General features: G+C 37.1%; 2 long non-coding RNA genes across 2 annotated transcripts; both read left to right on the top strand.

Moving 5' to 3' along the window:
* Nucleotides 1-11,214: 11,214 nt before the first annotated feature.
* LOC135940426 (uncharacterized) lies at nucleotides 11,215-12,001 on the top strand. The gene is made up of 3 exons (XR_010574862.1): nucleotides 11,215-11,340; nucleotides 11,394-11,510; nucleotides 11,566-12,001. It is a non-coding gene; the product is annotated as an uncharacterized LOC135940426 (long non-coding RNA).
* A 3,136-nt stretch (nucleotides 12,002-15,137) lies between these two features.
* Nucleotides 15,138-15,913, top strand: LOC135940475 (uncharacterized). The gene is made up of 3 exons (XR_010574880.1): nucleotides 15,138-15,253; nucleotides 15,307-15,423; nucleotides 15,479-15,913. It is a non-coding gene; the product is annotated as an uncharacterized LOC135940475 (long non-coding RNA).
* Nucleotides 15,914-18,806: the final 2,893 nt, after the last annotated feature.

Here is an 18,806-nt window from a genome sequence, read left to right as displayed (position 1 = left end):
AAAATCGCAGAAACCCGCAAAAACAGTATTTTGCAATGCAGTGGGGTTTTTTCCTGAAAAATGCGGGTTTTTGCGAACCCTGAAAATGAACAATACGTTGCCCAAATTTGTTTTCATATGCAGAAAAATTTTAACATTTTATAAGTTAAATCACATTATTGTTAAAAATTAATTTTTTAAATAAAAAGTTGTTTATAATTCAATAAATTTAAACATTTATATTTTAATACATATTTAAAACCGGTTAAGCAATAATAACATTTTAATTATAATATCAGTTTATATTTTATTAATTTTATATTTTTTTATTATGTATTTATTAATATGCATAAAGACAAGTATATTTATAAATACTATAAATATTGAGTCCCAGTCTCAAAATCTATTATAAGTTCATCTCAACTAGTGGGTATTCTTCCTGCAGCTATAAATTAAAGTTATAAATTTTTCTGTAAATTGAAAAGTTCCAAACGTGAACTTCAAACAATTGCTAACCGTTAGATAACAAATTATAAAAATTTATGTATTGTGTTCTTAACTGGGGCATCTATACTTGAGATTTAAAAAATATATATATACAATTTGGTCTGGTTTATTTCGAGGGCTACAAGTTTGGGTTGAATGTTCGACAGAAGACGCATTAATTTGAGGTTTTTTAGTAATGGGAACTGGGAACCTCTGAAAAAACCTGCAAAGAATACAAGAGCAATAAAATTTAAAGCCGAAATCATTAAACATCATCTCAGATATGTATTGCTAAATTCATGTGACGTCGAAAAATACATATTTTGAGCGCGCCTTTAAAGTTTCTCTCATTAGTATCATTTTGTTTTGAGTTGTCGGCGGCAGCGAGCGTCAATAAAGTATCTTCTTTCAGAGCAGCAGAGTGTGCGTGTGTGTATTCACTTCTTCTTCTCGTTAGTCTCGAGTTACAAGGTGAATTTCATGAATCGGACCAGCATGCGGACGCTCATAATATATTGCATGCGCGGCTCAAATCCGTCGTAAAAGCCGCCATAAATTTGTCTCTAAGCTCTCTTTGAACTTGCAACGCCCTTTAAGGAGATGCAAATTGTTTGTCTTTCAAAAGGAAATGAGAGCAGCAACAGAACAAGTCTAAAATGGGTTTATTAGGAGAGTTTTGCAGCGAGATTTTTAGTGCAGAATTCGAGATTTGGTGCTAACCGAGCATTTTATTGCATCAGTCTCGATGAAAAATTGTGTGCCACCCGAATCTCGGGTTTTGGGGGTCCTATTTACAAAATATAAGTACCGTTTGACTCGTCTTTGAGTGAACTAAGTAACTGAATTGGTTTGGAGAAGACAATTATTGCTCGTCAACGTCTTGCTAAGGTGTTGAAACGGATGAAAAAATGCTAAATTACACGTTATTGAGGGGGTTAAAAGGGGGTTGGGGGTTGGTGGGTCTCATACCCCTTTTGTGAACTTGGGGACGTTGAGACGAGTCTAACGGTATGCGGTTTTTTTTAAATCGGATGATTGAAAGTCGAGATTTAGTCGATCATCGATTTTTACCAACCACGAAAAAACAGGAGTTTCAAAGTTTTCATTTTTTATTAAAAAAATGAGGCACAACACCATTCCAAATTTTAACGTTCATAACATAATATTTTGTGCTCTACAAAATGGCTATGAAAAAATTAAAAATGTTTGATATTTTGATTTTAAAATTTTAGTTTAAAAACCGAAAATCAATTTTTATGACCTTGAGCTTTGACCTACCCCTTTGAGGTCAACATAAAAATTGTTTGCCTTGTTGAGACGAGTTTAAGGGTTTTTTAATTTTTGATCTAGGACAATCCTGAGCAAAATTACGAAGTACTCAAAATTCCCAGATTTTTACCTTTGAATGCCCGCAAAACCCGCAAAGATTGGAAGGAAAGTTGGAGTTTTCTCAACTATTTTGCCAGTCAATTAGGGTATAGTTTACGTAAAAAAATTCTTCAAAATCCATCGACCGCTGAACAACTATTTGCTGCTCATCAAAACTCTCAGGGAAAATCCCAATTATCATCAGATTGGCAAAAACTGCGAAATCTCAGACTCATTTTGACGTTTTCTCTAAACACCCGGATGGTTTAGGAGTTATAGGAGACACTCAAAAATATTTTTTTTTCTTATCTAGAAAGCTTCTTATTTATTTCAATTGATTTCCCCACGAAAAAACACCATTTTTTATAAAATTTTAATGTTCAACATCTGAAGTGTGTAATTCTTTCGTCCCCAAACCCCAAAAGCCATAAATTTCTCCCCTTTAGCGAGGCTATTTAAATACACATCATCTGCTGCAGGGAATGAATATAAATTTGCCTTGTGCAGTAAAGTGAATCGATGCATTTGCCAGCAGATTGACGGATCGTGGGCATTTAAAATGTTTGCCTGGAATCGTGCGAGTTTAATAAAATAAATAATAAACTAGCCTCTCGTGTGTGTGCATGCAATAAACATTATCGCATCATTCCGCGCGGCGGCTGCGGTGGCGGCCGCGACAATCGGCTAGGTGCGGAGGAATAAATGCAATTTTTATTCGCGTCTGTGTCGCCCGCGTGCATTTTTCATGAAAAGAATTAATAGTCGGACAAATTAATGGCGGCAATAAAAAGTAATATAATAAGCTGAGAGCGCGCTGCTGGCCGCTCTCGTGATTTACGATTGGCCGGCCGGCCAGCGCCGCGTACACTTTGTATCTAACTAAATCACAACCACGCCAGGCCCTGATCAGCATGCATTTATAACCATATACACACTGCGAATGTGCTGAACAAGAGCCAGCCGACGACCGCGAGAGAGCAGGCAATCCGAGAGACGCGCGATGCAGACGCGTGATTCAACACTAATCCGTCTTCTCGCTCTGCCAGCCGCGCTTAATTTTATCGTTGCTCTCTCACCGTGCTCCAAAGACGCTCTGCTGCAACTATGATCAAAAATGGGCTGGAATGTTAGATTATTTTAAACATAGAGAGACAAAAAATATTTTAAAGTGGAAAGATACTGGGCAACAATTGAAAATAATTTAAATTGTTGGATGCCATAAACAATTGATCGAAGAATTTGTTCAACAATTTGCAATGATAAAAAAGGTCCTTCCTACAGTAAAAATTCAATTTTTGCCAATTTTCTCCAAAATGTACAGTGCTTGAACCTATTTTCTTGGCATATTTCGAATCCTCTCGTCGAAATCTGTCCAACGGTGTTTGCCACTTATTGGGGAAACTCTTGGTTTTGAAATTAAATCGGATTTCAAGTAAGGAGACAGCCATTGCCATTTGAAAGCACGGTAACTTTCCAGCCAATTTTCTCAAAAAATTAAAGCGTTTCTTTGGTCAATCCTAGGGGACGAGTTAATGCATTGGCCACAAGCATTTTCTAGGCTTTTGCAGTATCATTCCTCTTTAAAGAGTCGACATTAGTTCTTAATATTTTTTAATAATTAATTAAATGAGTTGTACACTCAAAATTATTTTAAGGCAAATTTGTCAATTTAATTTTAAGCATTTTTTTACAAATTTACTTGTGGCTTTTCGTGTGTTTTTTGCTTACCACATCATTTGCTATAAAACAAGCAATTTAATTTTCTTTAAAAATGTTTCATACGTCAAGTTGAAATAAAAGTTAAACAAAAGGAAATTAGTCCAATATCATTCATTGTTCCAATGGCGATTCTATGTTGAAAAAACGTTTGGTTTCTATACAACAAAGTAATATACAAAAACAAAGAAATTTTTTAAAATAATTTAGATTAAATTATTATTAAGGAGGTGGATCGATACTAAAAAAATCCCGAAAAATCCAAGAAGCACATGTTTTTTTTAGCAATGTGTTATATATATATATGTATTTTAACTATGCTTTTCAAAGTAGATTGTTACAGGGTGACAATTGAAAACTGTTTGAATTGTTGGATGCAATAAGCAGTTCATCGATTTAAAATGTGGTCTACCATTTGCAAAAATCGAAAAATGTCCTTGCTAATTCAAATTTTCTCCAAAATTTCCAGCGCTTGACCACATTTTCTTGGAATATTTCGATTCCTCTCGTCAAGATCTATTCAAAAGTGCATGACATTTTTAGTGACCATTTGAAAAGTACGCTTATATGTACTGTTGCATCCACTTTTCTTAAATATTTACAGTGCTACTTTGGTCAATTTTGACTTCAACTGAATCCTAAGAAATGAGTTCATGCATTAGCAACAAGGATTTTCCAGGATTTTGCAGTATCACATCTCTTTAAATCGCAAGAGCTCTCCCAACTTGAAATCTTAAAAATACTTTATTTCAAAACAAAGAGTTTCCCCGAAGATTAAATTTTCGGCACTTTAGAGTTTGAAAATGCTTATTGTAGGCCAGCGGGAGCCAGATGTGCGATAAAATTGGTTCGCACTGCGCAGATCCAAGATGGTGTCTGAATGTGGGAAACAAAAAGCTCTCTTTGGATTGTCGCGAGTATCAAGAGTTTGTTTTTACGATCCAAAAGACACAATTAGTTAAGAATAATGAAAATTAAGTCAAAATTTTGACGAAAACTTGGTTCTTTTCACGCATTTTCACGTGAACGTTTTTTCGCGCCACACTCCACCGGATGCCATATCTGCGCGTCGCACGAATCTGGCCCCCGCTGTTGTCGGCTTTATTCTGTGATGGTCACCAACAATTAAATTAAAATTGTGTAACTAAAATAAAAACAATTCTTATCTGCACCAGTGATTGTCTTTGCATGTAATGATGAAGATAATTGGATGCTTCCATGATTTCTTAGAGTAAAATTTCATGTACAGCTCTTATACCAGGAAAGGAACACATGAATGAAATAATAACTTGAAACAAGATAGCTTCCCTTGCAAATCACAATTTTGTGTCAATTTTCAGCCGCATTGACGTGAATCAAGAGAGGAAAACGTGTTTGCACCGGCAAAAAACTCATTTAACAGGAATCCGTCTAATTTATGCATTTAACGTCGGACGAAACAGGCTTCCCGAAGCACACTGACCACACACAATTGAGATTTCATTTGCTCGCGGATGCACAACAGCGGAGAGCGACACTCGGAATAAATAATCTCTTTCTCTGTGCGGCGCGCGTGCACGGAGCAGCGCGAGAGAATGAATATTTTCTGATATGATATTTATTTAGCGAGCGTGAATGTAAACATTGCAGCCGAGGCGAAATGTTTATACAAAGCTGTGTCGTGTGTCTCGCACATCACAAAGTCCGAGCAGAGAAAGAGTTAATTGAATGCCCGCAGCCTCCAATTTCATGTCTCGCCGATATAATTTATTTCTTTTCCATGCACACCTCCGCTTTGAATCCGATGTTTGTTTTTACACCCTGGGGTGACTGGGAAACCAACTCGTGTGCTTTGCTTTTCTTTATTGGCCGTGTTTTACGCGCGCGTCGTGTTCTCTGCCGCGCGCATATTTTATTTATACTCACACATTCGAAAGAAACATCCTTTATTGCTCCGCTCGGGCATTCGTCTGGAACTCGCAAATGAATGTACCTCATCACAATGGGTTTGAATTGTAAATATAGACGAGTTCTTACAAACTAGAAATAAATTAAGGACAGTTCTGGTCGGACTTGTAAATTTAAAATATTGTTGTTTTTGAAATGGTATACATTTCTTTATTTTTACTATATTTTTTATATTTTTCTAGTTTTTTAGATTTGTACAGATCACCACCAGGGGCCGGCTTCACGCGACGCGCAGACATGGCGTCTGGTGGAGTACGGCGGGAAAGTTACAAACGTAAAATGAAATTGATTTGGAAAATTTATCATGAACATACCGTCAGCACTAATGAATATTTTTCTTGTTATTTCTTTACTAATAGCTGATTAGCCTGGTAGTTGGCAAATCAACCGTTAGATGCCACATCAAGCCTATGGAAATATAACAATATACGTGGGAATGAAGTTATTAGGTCGGCACGCCTCTTTTTCGACGCTTCTGATTGGCCGCTGGACTGTCTCCTGATAGGCCTCCATTATTTCGACGCCATATTCACTTCTGACCGGCGGGAATCAAGACAGATCGCAACCCGGACCCCGATGGGAATGACGACTGCGCAGAAGGTTTTAAATTAGTTCACGCATGCGCAGTGATGGGTTTAAGCCTCCCTGTGAGATTTAGAAGCAATCTGAACATACTGCGCATGCTTAAGATGCGCAAAAGTTTCCTGCGCAACTTCAAAATGGGCGAAATATTCAAGCTGACTGATATTTTTGTTGTTAGTTCTTTGCTAACAGCTGATTACACCAGTAATGTTGGCGAATTGACCATTAGATGACACATCAGGCTAATAGAAATTTAACAAAATACGCGGGAGTGAAATAATTAGGTCGCACGCCTCTTTTTTGACGCTTCTAATTGGCTGCTGGACTGTCTCCTGATTGGCCTCCATTATTTCGACGCCATATTCACTTCTGACCGGCGGGAACCAACACAGATCGCAAAAATCACAATGAGTTTTGACTAAAATATGCAATTTTTCGAATTGTTAATTTAACCACTTGCTCTAGAATGTGCATAAATAAAAAATATAACCTTATTACAATTAAAATTTTGCCAATTTTCTCCAAATTTTTAGAATTTGATGAGAACCAATTCAGCTCGGAGATTTCCACGTCATTAAAATTATTAAAAAATAAATTTTATTTGCTCTGATTTATGCAGTATTAACCCCCTTTAAGCAAGGATAGAGCGTTAAATAATAAAGGCATAACTCTAAATTATCAGCTTATGATGTGAGATAAATTGCATCGTGATGCTTGCTGCGATAATCTGAAATAATGTTAAAACCGGTGGAGGCACAGCAAAAGTTAAGCAGCTTCTGCATCTCGGCGACGGACGCGCAGCACTCAAAAGAATTGCATATCTCGCGGCCGCGGTCGTTTGACACTCGTTTTACTGAATTACGAGGCGTCCCGCCGGCATCTAACGAGTTTGATGACTGATACGCGCACTTAAGGCAAATTTATAATTACAATCGCAGCAGCCAGGCTTATCACAAAAGGAAAATAAAGTCATTTTTACGAGCGCCGCGCTCGGCGAAATGCCGAGGAAAAAGGAGTTCATCAAGTTTTCCAGGGCAGTAATTTATGCGATCGCGCGAGATAAATGTCGTCGTGTCTTTTCACTGCGAATATGCGCGCTTTTGAGTTATTTCAATTTTACTGTCACGAAATAATGTGCATTTATATATTTCACGACTGACAATAAAGCGGTACCTACGAGCCAATTAAAAATCAGCCTCTGCACTTGAGAAAGAGACAGAGAAAGAAATAAGCGACGAGCTCATAATAAAACACGTGCTGTGTGCATAAATGCATGCTGTCCATTTGAATTCAATTTTATTGTGTGAGTCTTTTTATGCTCACTTAATATAACTATACACCGGCGTGCACACTCCTATCCGCCAAGTGCCGACTTTAGGGGCGTGTGTAAAATACAGCACTGAGTGAGAGTTTTGAGCTCGTCTGGATAAATTATTTATATTTCAATAGATATTTGGTTATATATTGTTTGCTTTTAGTTATATTTCTAGTAAGTGGTTTGAAGAAATGTAATTAAATCAAAATAATCGTAGATTTTTATACAAATGAGCAGTTATTTGCCAGATTGGAGGTCGATTGGACGCGATTTTCAATCCTATTTAAGTTTTGTGTCAAAATAAAAATTGACAATTTATCTCTCAAAGCTAAATTGTTGTGCAAATTTTCTTTGTATTATTAAAAAAAATTGTTCCGCCCGCACGATGATTGATTTTTATTTTTTAACAATTTCCCGCCCTTATGTTAAACCCTTGATTTTTTAAATTTATCACCCATATCCGGAATCAAAATTACGTGGATTTTAAAATTTTCAAAGCTAATAAAAGTTTTAAAGAGGAATGATTGTGCAAAAGCCTGGAAAATGCTTGTTTCCAATGCATAAACTCATCCCTTAGGATTCAGTTAAAACCTAAATTGACCTATAAGAAGCACTGTAATTTTTTGAGGAAATTGGCTGGAAAGTTATCGTGCTTTTTAAATGGAAATGGCTGTCTCCTTCCTTGAAATCCGATTTAATTTCAAAACCAAGAGTTTCCCCAATAAGTGGCATACACCGTTGGACAGATCTCGACGAGAGGAATCGGAATATGCCGAGAAAATATGTTCAAGCACTGTAAATTTTGGAGAAAATTGGCAAAATTTGAATTTTTACAGTAGGAAGGTCCTTTTTTATTTTTGCAAATTGTTGAACAAATTGTTTATCGATCAATTGCTTACGGAATTTAACAATTCAAATATTTTTCAATTAAATTGTTACCCTGTATCATTCCACTTTAATTTAAATGTGCACTGTTTTTCACGTCCCTGGTGGTGGCGTTTGTTTGATATAAAATAATAGAGCATTAAGCGTTCGACATTGAGTGTTGAGAGCGCATGCAGAGCGCAGAGAGTGTGCTCTCGATTGCATGCGTCTCGATAAAAACAGCAGCAGTGTCAATTATAATAAAATCGAGTTGGGCAGCGCAGAGACGCGAATGCACCCAATATATCACCGACTGACAATCAGGCGTGGTCATTGCGGAATACTCACTCTCTGTTCTCCTCGCGGGTGCGCGCCGCGCGTGTAAATTTATTCATTGCTCTGCACAGAAAGACACGGCAGACAGCCGAATCAGCGAGTGTGCATCGCGCATTCTCTCTTTCTCTCTCTCTCTCCATAGCGGCGTACTCATGCTCCTTCTGTCCGATCCGGCATCTTTGTTCTTATTAAAATACGCGCGCCAAGCAGATCTCCGACGCAGACAATGCAAATCATGTTGCTCTCGCCGCCTAATTATGCAGGCATTCCAAATTATGCGACGCTGCCCATCCCTCAAATCTGTTTTCTTTTACACAATCTTAAAATGATCGAAGGAAAAATAAAAGAAGGTTCAGCAATTTCGTAGTTTTTCTGAAGAAAAATATATTGAACGTGAAAGCTTAGATTTGGGCCGTATGAATCATAGAAAAGATCGTAAATCTAATTAAAAATTTATACAGGATAAAAAATTTTAATTTTCATTGCTATGGCTGTGACATTTGTGCAATCTACAGACCAATGTCTATGTTTTTTTATAGCTTCCAATCGCTGCGGGATCATACCATGGCATGAATCATTCAAAAGTTTCCTGCTTTGGAGCCCAGAAATAAAACACCTCTGTAAATTAATACGATTTTTCATTATTTATTATTTTATTACAGGAAGTAAAAAGCATATTGTTTGTATCGATAAATGGTATGTGTGGTTGGTGCTCAGAATAATTATTGTAATAGTTGACTTCTGTTCTGCTGCGATGATGGCAACGAAGTTATTCTTGATGCTAACTTTGCTTACAATCTATTCGCCACAAGCTAAAGGTGTATGGACACTAACTATTCGGGGTGTTGGTGAGTAAATTATATTGAAAAATCAAATGACCACGTTAAATTCATTAATACAGGAAGCGATAACGTGAAAACTACGGCGAATATTGCGTATTATACCAATCGGGAAATAGATGGAAAAAAATGTAATCTGGACAACGCGAGTGGAGCAACAATGTTTGCCTGTGGTGCAGGTAAAATTTGATGTTAAACAGGGCAACCACATTAATTCTCTTTAATAATTCACAGGTGTTTTTAACATTAGCAATTCTTCGATTCCGCAGACACTTACTGCTTTCATAAGTTACTCTAACACAAGCGTCGAATTCTGTAATAAAAGTCAACCTGGTGCTTATCCTCTTCATTCTAAAACCGAGAAAGACGATGAAATCCTAATTAAAATCCATGAAATACTTGCTGGAATCTTAGCAATTCAGGTGTTTCTTCTCATCGCTTCAATTATAATTTGCATGTTAGCTGTTGTTGTCACCATCAAAGGATGTATAAATGTATCGTGCCCATAAGAGTCACAATGATACTGGACTCATGCACCGCAGTGTCTGAATCTTCATTCTTAACGCTTAACCTTAAACAGTCATACATACTATTATTTTTGCTCTTCCACCTCTTTCAAGTTTGGGCCCTTTACTTAATGTAATGTTTTATCTAAATAAACTTTAGAAGTATATATTATGTTTCATATACTTCTTATCTGAACAGCATTAATCATCGTTTCAATCTCGAAGAACTCAGCACAAATTATAACAGTCTTTTTGTATTCTTTGATTATAAAACTCTTTGTTTTCCAATAATGACGATAGGAATAGTATTCTTGTCGATTTGTTGGTGTTTAAGACTCTAAACCTGACAAATTGCTAAACAAATATAAAAAATAACAAGAGTGTCGAGCGCCCCTTTTGCCCTAAGGGTCTCCAGAGAGGCACTTTGCGCCTGCCTTTCATGACCGTCGAGGTGGCAAATCCATTTTTGCCGTTTGCACATTGTGCGAAGAGATTAAAAATCCAAAAACAGTAAGCGGTGAGTTATTCGTGAGATTAATTCAGTAAAACACTTAGGCCGCAGTTAAAAAACCAAAATTTTTCAGACTCGCTGAAAAATTCTACGTTTTTTAGGTCTAATAGCCGACGCCGCCTGCCCCAGCCGCCGCCAACATTCTGAAAATCTTCTCTATATTAATATTTTTGGTTTTATTATTATTTTTTTAATTTACCCACGAGCCAAATTCAGTTTTTGAATTGAAAATACAATTTTCCACAACATAGCGCGTCTATTGCTCGGGTTTTGCACCGAAACGCGCAGCTTACAATCTTTTACACGGGAAGATAGGGAGAAGGGGTTTGGTTGAGGGGCTCCTGCTGGGCCCCTATGGGCCGGATTCATATTTTTTTTGGCACAAATAACAGATAAAAACATGGCACCCTGCAGCTGCCGTGCAATGGGCATCCCGAATCGCACACAAAATTTAAGCCCCTTTGTAATCCTGTATTAAAAATTTAGAGAGGAGAACAATTAATTTATGTCTGCACCTCAAGTAAATTAAAAATATTTGAAATGAAAAATTCTAGAAGCTTTTATCAAAAATGTTGACGACTGATTGATTTTGAGTCTTGAGAATATAGCCACATAGTTGCAAAGAATTGTGACTATATAAGCTACAATAGTTAACACGATAACTTTTACGATTAATTTTACTTCAGGAAATAAAAACACAGATTACGTGTATCGATAAAACGGGGCATGTGTGCTGGCTGGTGCGTAGATTAAATATTGTATTAGTTGACTTCTGTTCTGCTACGATGATGGCGACGAAGTTATTCCTGGTGCTAACTTTGCTTGCAATCTATTCGCCACAAGCTAAAGGTGGATGGAAGTCATGGATGATAACTATTCGGGGTGATGATGGTGAGCAAATTTCATTGAAAACTCAAATGACCGCGCTAAATTTATTAATACAGGAAGCAACAACGTAATAACTACGGCGAATATTGCGTATTATACCCAGGGGGAGCGAGATGTAAAAAACTGTACTCTGGACAACGCGAGTGAAGCAACAATTTTGGCCTGTAGCACAGGTAAAATTTGATGTTAAACAGGGCTACCACATTAATTCTCTTTAATAATTCACAGGTGTTTCAAACATCACCATTGCTGTGATTCCTCAGACAGTAACTAATTTCATGAGTTACTCTATCAAAAGCGCCGAATGTTCCAATAAGAGTCCAAATTCTCAAAATGGGAACAACGATCATCCTAATCCATGAAATACTTTCTGGAATTTTAGCAATTCGGGTGCTTCTTCTCATCGCTTCAACTAAAACTTGCATCTTAGCTGTTGTTGTCAACATCAAAGGATGTATAAATAAATAATATCACGCCACTAAGAGAGTCACATAGCGATACTGGACTCAATACGCATGCACCAGATTGTCTACTGTATCTTCAAACTTAACCATACCTTAAGCAGATATGCAATAATCATTCCTCTTTCGCTTGAAGTTTAAGCAGTTGTTTTATGTAATTTCATTATCTAATAAACTTTAAAGGTCTAATATGTATGACTTTATATGCCTTTGTTTTATTATTCTTAAGACCGGCTCTCAAAACAGTGCTGAAAACAGACACTGACCAAAAATATAAATATTTTTGCTGCTTCTCTCTTAAGTAATTTTCTTGCTGTATACTTTTGAATATGACATTTTTCACAAGTCTACAATCGTTATCAGGTTCATAATGAAACGCTCTATTGCTAAATAATTAAATATATTATAATAATAGCCATGACTAGCAAATCTAGTACAAATAAGTATTTTTTGATTAAAAAAGAAATCTCAGGCCAGTTCTCATTAATCATAGTTTCAGTCTCGAAGAATTCAGTACAAATTAACAGTATTTTTGAATTCTATATATATATTTAGTAAAAATTTAAACATATCAGTTTCTGGCAAATTAGATTATTTTTTTAAATCAGTTATACATATTCAAATTGGAGTCTTTCGCAATCATTCATGAAACAAAACGGGATCTATACTTAGAGATATTCCAAGCGCTTTCTAAAATAGCGATTTTTAACTCGTTCTAGGTTTTCTTAGTCAGTATTAGTTAGTGGCCAGATCATTTCGATTCCATACGAGGTTTAAGTCAAAGTGATTAACTGCAGTGTCGATTAGAAAGTCTATTAAAAATTTTAATGCTATAAGTAGCCATTAAAGCTGTTCGCACTCTTTTCTGTACATGTCTTGCGAAGGGCGTACCCTAGGTTTGGAACAGAACACCGACCCAAGTTTGAGAATTCAAATACATACAAATTCAACATTTACACAATGTAACTCAATTTTATCGCTCTTTGCGTAAGGAAGTATAATTTTAACTGTAAATCACCAATGCGTACATTTCCTGGCGCGTTGATACCCAGCAAAGGGGAGATATTGGGACTTTGATAAAAAATACTTCCTCATAAAAATTCGAATAACCGGGCCCTTAACTTGCTAGGGTAAAGAATTTAAACTATAACCCTTTATTTTTTAAACATGACGAGGTGAACAGTGTTCCGGTTGGTTTATTTGTTTTCAAGATTGTTAACTTGACTAGTTGCTAAACAAATATAAAAAAACAAGTAGCTACAGCGTCACTTTGGCCCTTCAGTGTTCCAGACGGGCGCTTCGCGCCTTACCTTCGCGCATATTACCGTCGAGGCAAATTGACCAAAATACATACTCAATTATAAGCGCGGGTGGAGGCAGAACTGCAAAAATAGTCCTCAGGTCACGATTGCCGCCAACGCCCGCCCCAGCCGCCGCCAACAATCCAAAAATCTGCTGTATTTAAAAATGTTTGGTTTTATTTATTTTTTTATTTACCTACAAGCCAAACTCAGTTTTTGACTAGAAAATACGCCTCTCCACAACAAAATGCGGCGATTGCTCGGGTCGTGCTCAACTTTGCTTTTTTACACAGGAAGATAAGGAAGGGGTTCGTTTGAGGGGCTCCTGCTGGGCCCATATCGGCAGAACAAATAACACCTTGGTACCCCGCACCTGCCCTGCAAAGGGTGTCCCGAATCGCACACAAAATTTACGCCCCTTGCAATCCTGTGTTAAATATGTATGTGTGTCTTTTCGTATTCTTTTTGTATTCTTTGATTCACAAAACTTTTTATGTACATCAGTCTATAGAAAATTAATTGTATTTTCAAAGTCATGCATATAGTTTATACACACATCGATATCTAGAAATTCTAAGCACTTTTCGTAATTTTTGAAAAATGCGACTACTCGAGGTTGTTTTCATGTTCAATATAATTAAAACCAGGCTTCGTCATCGTTGGCAAAGTAATTCGTCGTTTTTAATCCTCGCCTAGTTTCGACGACATCACATACGTCCTATTCATGAGGCAGTTGAGGCTAGCTCCAAAGTCCAAAGAGGATTAAAAACGACGAATTATTTTGACAACGAGAATGAAGCCGGGTTTTAATCATATTGAACACACTTTTCTTAAAATGGCGATTAGTTTATCTCATTCAAGGTTTCTTATTTAGTATTAGTAAGATGTGTCTAGATAATTTCAATTCTATAAAAGGACGTCAAAGAGTTCAACCGAAGCATCAATTGAAAGTCTTATTCATGCTATAAAGTAGCCATTAAAGCTGCTCGCACTCTTTTCTGGAAAAGTCTTGCGAAGGATGTAAACCCGAGGTTTGTAACAAAACACCCAAGTATGGGAATTCAGACACGGAATTAAAAATTTACACCATAACTCAATTTTATCACTATTTGCAATGGTAAGTATAAATATAACTAAAGACCGCTAGTGCGTTCATTTTCTGGTGCGTTGGAACCTATAGCAATGGGGTAATATTGGTACATTAAAATGACTAACTAAAAAAAAATTCAAACACCCGATCTTTAACCTTTAAGGGTAAAGAATTTCAATTATAAAACTCTTTGTTTGACAAAAGGAATAGTATTCTTGTCGATTTGTTCTTGGGCCGCAGTATGAAAAACCAAAATTTTCAGACTCGCTGAAAAATTCTACGTTTTTTTTAGGTTTAACGGCCGACGCCGCCTGCCCCAGCCGCCGCCAACATTCCGAAAATCTTCTCTATATATTAATATTTTTGGTTTTATTATTTTTTTTTAATTTATCCACGAGCCAAATTCAGTTTTTGAATTGAAAATACGATTTTCCACAACATAGCGCGTCTATTACTCGGGTTTTGCACCGAAACGCTTACAATTAGCTATTTTTTACACGGGAAGATAGGGAGAAGGTGTTTGGTTGAGGGGCTCCTGCTGGGCCCCTATGGGCCGGATTCATATTTTTTTTTGCCACAAATAACAGATAAAAACATGGCACCCTGCAGCTGCCGTGCAATGGGCATCCCGAATCGCACACAAAATTTAAGCCCTTTGTAAGAAAATTTAGAGAGGAGAACAATTAATTTATGTATGCACCTCAAGTAAATTAAAAATATTTGAAATGAAAAATTCTAGAAGCTTTTATCAAAAATGTTGACGACTGATTGATTTTGAGTCTTGAGAATATAGCCACATAGTTGCAAAGAATTGTGACTATATAAGCTACAATAGTTAACACGATAACTTTTACGATTAATTTTACTTCAGGAAATAAAAACACAGATTACGTGTATCGATAAAACGGGGCATGTGTGCTGGCTGGTGCGTAGATTAAATATTGTATTAGTTGAATTCTGTTCTGCTACGATGATGGCGACGAAGTTATTCCTGGTGCTAACTTTGCTTGCAATCTATTCGCCACAAGCTAAAGGTGGATGGACACTAACTATTCGGGGTGGTGGTGAGTAAATTACATTGAAAAATCAAATGACCACGTTAAATTTATTAATACAGGAAGCAATAACGTAATAACTACGGCGAATATTGCGTATTTTACCCTGGGGGAGAAGAATACAAAAAACTGTACTCTGGACAACGCGAGTGAAGCAACAATTTTGGCCTGTGATGGAGGTAAAATTTGATGTTAAACAGGGCAACCACATTAATTCTCTTTAATAATTCACAGGTGTTTCAAACATTACCATTGCTGTGATTCCTCAGACAGTAACTAATTTCATGAGTTACTCTATCAAAAGTGCCGAATGTTCCAAGCAGAGTCCAAATTCTCAAAATGGGAACAACAATCATCCTAATCCATGAAATACTTTCTGGAATTTTAGCAATTCGGGTGCTTCTTCTCATCGCTTCAACTATAACTTGCATCTTAGCTGTTGTTGTTAACATCAAAGGATGCATAAATAAATATATCACGCCACTAAGAGAGTCACATAGCGATACTGGACTCAATACGCATGCACCAAATTGTCTACTGTATCTTCAAACTTAACCATACCTTAAGCAGATATGCAATAATCATTCCTCTTTCGCTTGAAGTTTAAGCAGTTGTTTTATGTAATTTCATTATCTAATAAACTTTAAAGGTCCAATTTGTATGACTTTATATGCCTTTGTTTTATTATTCTTAAGACCGGCTCTCAAAACAGTGCTGAAAACAGACACTGACCAAAAATATAAATATTTTTGCTGCTTCTCTCTAAGTCATTTTCTTGCTGTATTCTTTTGAATGGGATATATTTCACAAGTCTACAATCGTTATCAGGTTCATAATGAAACGCTCTATTGCTAAATAATAAAATATATTATAATGATAGCCATGACTACCAAAACTTGTACAAATAAGTCTTTTTTTGATTAAAAAAATTCTCAGGCCAGTTCTAATTAATCATAGCTTCAGTCTCGAAGAATTCAGCACAAATTAACAGTATTTTTGAATTCTATGTGTTTAATGAAACTTTAAACACATCAGTTTCTGGCAAATCAAATTTTTTTTTAGGTCAGCATATTCAAATTGGAGTCTTTCGCCGAGGACCGGAGGACCGGGAAGGGCGCGCACTGCACTAGCACGAATGCTGAAACCCGGGTCCCAATAACACCGCGAACGGATAACATGGGCGCACCAGCCCGCACAGGGACCCAGCCCACTCAAGGGCCACTTGCCTCCGCACCGAGGACTGCATTGAAACGCTAGACATTCGTCCCGTGAAGCCAAATCACGCATGCTGGAAAGGTGCAAACCAGCAAGTAGCGAGTCGGCGCCGGTGCGCCTCCCAGCCCGTCGAGCAATTTGAGCAATTCGAGTCACTAAACTAACCACTTTTTGCCATCTCTGACATTGGGTAGCCAGTATTAGATCTCCGAACTGCTCAAATACCTCTCATTGCTTTGACACACCTGAGAGTGCCTTAACAATGCGAGCCAACGGGCTTGTAAAATTCAAGAAACAAAACGGGATCTACTTAGATATTCCAAGCACTTTCTAAAATAGCATGTTTTAACTCTTTCTAGGTTTTCTTAGTCAGTATTAGTTAGTGGCCAGATAATTTCGATTCCATACGAGGTTTAAGTCAAAGTGATTAACCGCAGTGTCGATTAGAAGGTCTATTAAAATTTTTAATGCTCTAAGTAACCATTAAAGCTGTTCGCACTCTTTTCTGTACATGTCTTGCGAAGGGTGTACCCTAGGTTTGGAACACAACACCGACCCAAGTATGAGAATTCAAATTCAAATTCAACATTTACACAATATAACTCAATTTTATCGCTCTTTGCGTAAGGAAGTATAATTTTAACTGTAAATCACCAATGCGTACATTTCCTGGCGCGTTGATACCCAGCAAAGGGGAGATATTGGAACGTTGATAAAAAATACTTCCTCATAAAAATTCGAATAACCGGGCCCTTAACTTGCTAGGGTAAAGAATTTAAACTATAACCCTTTATTTTTTAAACATGACGAGGTGAACAGTGTTCCGGTTGGTTTATTTGTTTTCAAGATTGTTAACTTGACTAGTTGCTAAACAAATATAAAAAAAAACAAGTAGCTACAGCGTCACTTTGGCCCTTCAGTGTTCCAGACGGGCGCTTCGCGCCTTACCTTCGCGCATATTACCGTCGAGGCAAATTGACCAAAATACATACTCAATTATAAGCGCGGGTGGAGGCAGAACTGCAAAAATAGTCCTCAGGTCACGATTGCCGCCAACGCCCGCCCCAGCCGCCGCCAACAATCCAAAAATCTGCTGTATTTAAAAATGTTTGGTTTTATTTATTTTTTTTAATTTACCTACAAGCCAAACTCAGTTTTTGACTAGAAAATACGCCTCTCCACAACAAAACGCGTCGATTGCTCGGGTCGTGCTCAACTTTGCTTTTTTACGCAGGAAGATAAGGAAGGGGTTCATTTGAGGGGCTCCTGCTGTGCCCCTACGGGCAGAACAGATAACACCTTGGTACCCCGCACCTGCCCTGCAAAAGGCGTCCCGAATCGCACGCAAAATTTACGCCCCTCGCGATCCTGTGAGTTAAATATGTATGTGGGGAAGAAAATCTAGGGAAGAGTACAAACAATTTTTATCTGCACCTTTTGTAAGTTAATAATATTTTAAATGAAAAAATTCCCAGCTTTTACCAAATTCCCTTGAGTTGATTGATTTGAGTCTCGAAAATTGACATATAGTTGCGAAAGTTGTGCCTGAAAACTACGACAGTTCTAGTACGATCACTTTTACGATTAATTTTATTTCAGGAAATAAATAAGCAGAATTTGTGTATCGATAAAATGGCATGTAACTAGCGCTTAGATTAAATATTGTGTTAGTTGAATTCTGCTCTGCTACAATGGTGGCAAGGAAGTTATTCCTGGTATTAAATTTGCTTTCTACCTATTCGGTAAGCGCCGGAGCACAAACTGGACCTACTTGGCATTTAACTATTGAGGGTTATGGTGAGTAAATTAAATTGAAAACTCATGTATCATCTTGTTAAATTCAATATTTCAGAAGGCAAACACGTAATAACTACGTCAAATATTACGTATTTTAAGAATGGCGAGCAAAAACTCGGAACATGCTATCAGAACAACTCGAGCGAAGCAACAATTGTGACCTGTGATACAGGTAAAATTTGATGTTAAACCAGTCAACCACATTCATTCTCTCTCATAATTCACAGGTGTTTCAAACGTTAGCATTTCTGTGATACCGCAGACAGAAACTGATACTAACATAAGCGTTGAATGCTGTAATAAAAGTCAACCTGGTGCTTATCCTCTTTATTCTCATAATGAGAAAGACGATGAAATCCTAGTAAAAATCCATGAAATACTTGCTGGAATCTTAGCAATTCAGGTGCTTGTCCTCATCGCTTCAATGATAATTTGCATCTTAGCTGTTGTTGTCAACGTCAAAGGATGTGTAAATGTATCACGACACTAAGAGAGTCACAATCTTCAAGCTTCAAACATTAAGCAGAAATATATGCTATATAATCATGCC

This window comes from Cloeon dipterum, chromosome 3 (assembly GCF_949628265.1).
Source record: "Cloeon dipterum chromosome 3, ieCloDipt1.1, whole genome shotgun sequence".
NCBI lineage: Eukaryota > Metazoa > Arthropoda > Insecta > Ephemeroptera > Baetidae > Cloeon > Cloeon dipterum.
This window is presented reverse-complemented; position numbering and strand designations above follow the sequence as displayed.